Here is a 6,000-nt window from a genome sequence, read left to right on the forward strand (position 1 = left end):
CACGTAGCTTGCATACTTAACCCTCCCCTCCTCCTTCCCTGGATTATCCTTCACATCTCACGTTGACAGTCTCCTGTAGTGTTATAAGTAGCAGTTCCTCTGGAATCCTTTCTCTTCTTTAGGTAGGGGGGCATGAGGTCCAAGGTGTTGAATGCATGACCTTGAAGGAGCATCAGATTTGAAGTCGGGGGACCTAGGTTTAGATCCTGACTTAACTACCATCTTCCTGATTCTTTGTAATGTTTGTGCCTTCCTTAAGAGATTATCTCTAATTTATCCTGTCTATATCTTTCTTTTTTGTACATAGTTCTTTGCATGTTATCTCTCACATCACATTGTAAACTCCTTGAGGGCAGACTTGTTTTTGTCTTTCACTGTATTCCTCAAATTTAGCACTTATGTGCCTGGAGCAAAGGAAGTGCTTAATAAATGCTTATTGGGCAAGTTTCTTTCCCTTTCTGGGCCTCACTTTCTTCATCTGTAAAATCAGTAAAATGAAGAAAGGCACCGTTCTTTGTTGGTGGAATCCTTAGGCTCATCACTTTAGGACAGAAAGGGGCCTAATGCTATCCTGCATCCCTACCCCTTCTTTTTATGTATGAGGAATATGAGATTCAAGGAAGTTAAGTGACTTTCTCAAGGTCTTGCAGGGTATAGAGTCAGTTAGGGGATTGGAATGCAGTCCTCTCTCTAGAGGAATACAATTCATTGTATTGTACAATGCTGCCTTGATTCCTTATCTTAAAGAAGTCATAGTTACCAGGACCTTAAAGAAATTTTGGAGGGATGAAATATAAGAGCTGGAAGGAACCTGTAAAATCATCTAGTCCAACCTCATTTAATGGCTGAGAAAAATGAGACTTGAAAAGGATCCTTGGAGCAAAGGTTTAGAGCTGGAAGGGACTTCAGAGGTCATTGAGTTCCACCCCCTTATTTTACAGATGAGGAAACTGAGGCTCAGAGAGGTTAAGTGACTCAGCACAAGGCTAGTAAATGTCCAAAGTAGGATTTAACCCAGGCCTTCCAGACTCCAAGTCCAGGATTCTACTCACTGTAAGTCCAAGGTCATACAGATAAGCTAGTGTCAATGCCAAGGTACAAACCCAGGTCCTCTGAATAGGAATTCAATGTTCTTTACTACTCCCACACTATCTCCTATTTACAAAGAGGGTTGCAGAATGGATCTATGAAACTCGATTTGGGAATAAGGGGAGGATGGGTCTCATATCTTGGGCTATTCATTATTAACTTAGATTGACCTGGCTTAATAATAATACCATTCATTTGCCTTATACTTTTTTTTTCCAATTTTAAATATTTTGTTGATAGAATTTGTTTTTATTGGCTTTATTTGTGAATATATTACTCCTTTACCTCTCCCCAGACAGTCATTACTCATAACAAAGAATAAAAAAAGGGGGAAAAAAGCAGTTCACCAAACAAGCCAACCTGTCAACCAAGCCCCATTTTCTACAAAGAGTGAAGGCAGATGCATTTTCTCATATCTTTTTTGGGGCCACACTTGGTTATTATGTTTTTTGAAGGTCTTTCATGTGATTACCTCAGTTGACCCTGATTAATAGTGTTGTATATAAGGGTGTTAGACTAAAAGCCCTTTAAAGAACTTTTCTGGCTGTGTGCTTCTAGAATTCTAGGTGAGCAGGATAGGGACTATGAAACTCAAGTTACATATGGAGAAACTCAGAGATGTGAAGGGACTTACCCAAGGTTACAGAGCCAGTGAGAGACAGAGCTGGGATAAGAACTGAGTTCTCCTCAATAAGCTAGGTAAGAAGTTTATTGTTTTTGGCTCAAGGCCCATTGGGAGACTTTGAGAACAAAAAATTCTAGATATGATGTGATCTTTAAATAAATTGTAAATAGAATGTTTAACAAGCGAACAAAGAAGGGCATTCTTAGGGTAGGATAATAACTCATTTTTTTTTTTTTTAGTCCATTATGGTTTGCAAGGCACTTTCTTCTCAATAAACTCCACAGTGTCATGAAAGGAGCTCTGGACCTGGAATCATAGGATTTGAGTTCAAATCCTACCTCTGTCCAGTTCACCTGTGTGACCTTGGGCAAATCACTTAATTTTTCTGGGCCTCAGTTTTCTTCATCTATAAAAGATGGAGGTTGGATTTTTTTTTTAAAGCAATTGGGGTTAAGTAACTTGCTCAAGGTTACAGGGCCAGGTGTTTCTGGGTGGTTGCTAAGTGTCTGAGTCTGGGATTCAATCTCCAGGTCATTCCAACACTGGAGCCAGTGCTCTTACTCGCTGTGCTACCTGGCTGCCCCTGGAGGTTGGATTTGATGGCTTCTGTCCCTCTCTAGATCTATGATCTGATGAAGTCCAAGAGGCAGTCTGGGGGAAGATGACTTTATCCAAAGGTATTGAGTTAAAGATACCCACTCTCTCCTTCCTGAGCTGGGTTGGTAATTGTTTAACAACAGGCTATCCATGGAGGGGAGGAAGGGGGGAACATACATATGACATACTTTTATGTTTAAACTGCATTATTAACATTTTCTCCATCACTATTTAAAATCTAAAATCAACAAAATAATAAATCAAGCCCTGAGTTGTGGCATTTACTGATTTGAGGTATAAATGCTTAGATTTAATATTTAACAAGTGTTTTTTTCTAGACTATCCCAGCTGGCTCCCTCTCAAATTAGGAAAGTGCCACAGGGAAAGGAAATGACTTCCTCACACAAATAAAGGCAGATCTGGGACTCAAATCAAGTCCAGTGCTCTTTCCAAAATACCGGGACTAATGATATTTACAAGTTAATTTAAATAAAAGAGTTGTTTGTCCGATACTTTACCAAGATGGCAGATATGGATGTGAAAACTTCCCTCTGAATAGAAAGGTCTTCTTCCTCAGTCTTGATCTGCCCCTTACCTTCTGGAATCATCATGTGAACTTTATTAGGAGTGAAAGTGGCAGGACTTTGGTGTCTGAACCTCACCGGAGATGGAGGGAGGTGAGGCAAATTGGGACTGAAGGGAGAAAGGGGCTGGGAATGAATATGACATCTTCCAGTGAATGAAGGGTGCTGTGTTTGCATGAGCACTGGTCCCACTACTGTCCTCGTTCCAATTCAATTCAACAAACATTTATTAAACTCTTTCTGTGTACAAGGCCTTTGGAGAGTTCAAAGGTGAAAACCAAAGTTGGTTTAGTCCTCAAGGAGCTTTCAGTTAAATATATACAGGGTGTCCCAAAAGTCAGAGTGCACTTTTAAACTATTGAAGCTATTTTAGCTTAAAACTAAAATTTTGAACTATTTAGCTTAAGTTATTAAAACTTAAAACCACACTAAGACTTTTGTAACACCCTATATACACTCATATTAAGCACCTACTATGTTCCAGGCACTGTGCTAAACACTTTACAAATATCTCATTTGACCCTTACCTCATCCAACCCTAGAAAGGGGGATGGTAGAACAGGTGCTATTATCATAATTTTACAATGTTTAGGTTGACTTGCTCAGGGTCACACTGCTACTAAGTGTCTGAGGCTTTATTTGGACTCAGGTCCTTCTGGGCCCAGCACTCTCTCCACAGTGCCACTAAGCTGTCTTAGAACTATGACAGCACATTTATTTGTTTTTGTTTCGGTCTGGGGGACTCCTAGTGAGGAGTGGCCCTTTATCAAGGCACATAAGCACCAGGCTTGCGATTTATAATCAGAGAAAGTTGCCAGGAATGCTGAAATTAGGTACTGGCCCAGGGTCAAAGAGCCAGTATGTGTCAGAGGAAGAGCTAGAACCTTGCAAGGTCTTCCTGACTCTAGAGCCAGCTCTCCTTCCCTGCTTCTTCATTCAATAATACACGTTAGGTGGGGATAAAGTACATAGGAGAGATTTAAGAAGGGAAGATCACTTCTAGGTGAGGGGATTAGAAAAATATAGAGGAAGCATTAATTAAGTGGGATTTTCAAATCGGGGAAACAATCATGGCAGTAAGGCAAATAGTGCTGTATTTGAAGTCAGAGAACCTGGGTTCAAATCTCTGCTTTGACTCTTATTGAATATATGACTTTGGGGAAATTACTTAACCATTTGTGGCCTCAGTTTCCTTATCTGTAAAGTGAGGCAGTTGCCTTTGAGGTAACTTTAAGTTACAAATCCATGTTTGAGCCTTCGTTAAGGTTACCTCCTAATTTAGACCTCATTCATGTCTGAGAGGGATTTTGATTTTCTAAATTTCTACCTAGTCATAGACTTCTTTCTCCTACTGTCCTCCATCACTGAAACCTTCTCCTCCACCACTCCACCAATATATGGCCATCCATAGACCCTTAGAGACAACCTATTTTAATATGATTCAGTATTGGCAGCTTCTTTGTCCCCACCAAAAGAGTGGTCATGGAAACTTTTATGCTGTTGTGGAAAGATCACTGAATTTGGAGTTGAGACCTGGGTCTAAATGTCAGCTCTGTGTGATCTCAGACAAATTCTTCCTATGGATGAGCCTCAGTTTCCTCATCTGTTAAATGATGGGGTTGGCCACTGATAAGTCTACTTACAACTCCACATCTTAGGAACCTGTGAGTCAGGGATGATGAGGGATTCTTGGTGGGTCGGGGGAGATGGTGGCCTTTGCCATAGATATATACCTAGTCCTTGGGTCCTGGGGGAATGAGTTTTGGGTAGAGAAACCAGTCATTCTACTGTCTTGTAGTCGGTGTCCTTTCTGATCCCTGTTCTGGACACTTTTCACTAAATTCAATCCATACATGAATTTTCTAGCCCTAGAAGTATCTCAGGTGGACCACAGCTCCTTCTCTCCCATCATTTCTGCTTTGGTAAACAGTGACCTTGACCTTGGACATAACTGTTTTTTGCGGGCCAGGCTATAGCATGAGCCAAAGGTGGGAGAGAGACAGCTTGATGTGGTAGATAAAAAAGCTAGTCAGAAAGACAGACTTCTAAGTCTTACCTCTCACAAGTACTGGCTCCTCTAACCTTCCACAAGTCCTCTTGACTGCTGTATAAGACTGTTTTACAGAATATTTGTTAATATAAATAGGTTGAAGTGGTTTCTTCACCATACCTGGAATTCTCTATTCCACTGAAATAAACCATAGGTCCAGAATTTTAAAAAAAATCTACTGATTCATATTGAGATTGTAGTCCATTAAAATCATACAGAATTATCTTGTATTTGTAATGTTGGGCTTTTGAACCCAAGTATAAAACTTTACATTTATCTCTGTAATGAGTAGTGACCCTCTACCCAATCTCTTACATCTCTGTTTGCTTTCTTCTTCTTAGAATCAGCTATCATGGGGCAGCTAGGTGATGAAGTGAATAGAGCACCAGTCCTGGAGTCAGGAGGACCCGAGTTCAAATGCGGCCTGACACTTAACACAAAACTAGCTGTGTGACCTTGAGAAGGTCACTTAATCCCATTTGCCCTACCTTCCCCCCTCCAAAAAGGAAAAAAAAAAGAATCAGCTATCATATGTTGTACCTTTTGGGTACTGTGTTAACTATCTGCCATCTTTGAATCACCTGCAAATTTGTGACTTTGCATGACGAGGAAAGAGAAGAACAAAAGGAACAGGGGATGTGTGGAGGCTGGAGTGTGCTGGTAAATGTTTAACAACTAGCTCTCTGGGGAAAAAATGTGCCGCATGACAGCCTTTTAAGTTTAATCGGCAATATTAACGTTTTCTCCGTCACTTTCTAGAGATAACACAGCAACAAACCAAGCCCTGACTTGGAGAGTTTCCTGATTTCTGAAGTGCAAATTCTCAGAAAATAGAGCAATCAGGATGAATGTGTTGGGTGAGTGGTAGAGAGACAAGGTTGGGAAGGCACCACTGGGGCCAGATTCAAGGGGGGCTTGAAAACCAGGTTTGAATTTAATGTGCTAAGAAAAAGAGGTATTCTTTTTTTGCCTTTTTTTTTTTTGGTCGGGGGAAGACAGGGCAGTTGGGGTTAAGTGACTTGCCTAAGGCCACACAGCTAGTAAGTGTTAAGTGT

Source organism: Petaurus breviceps, unplaced genomic scaffold, assembly GCF_028583685.1.
Source record: "Petaurus breviceps papuanus isolate PSGF00001 unplaced genomic scaffold, PetGlider_PUasm1.0 90352, whole genome shotgun sequence".
Lineage (NCBI taxonomy): Eukaryota > Metazoa > Chordata > Mammalia > Diprotodontia > Petauridae > Petaurus > Petaurus breviceps.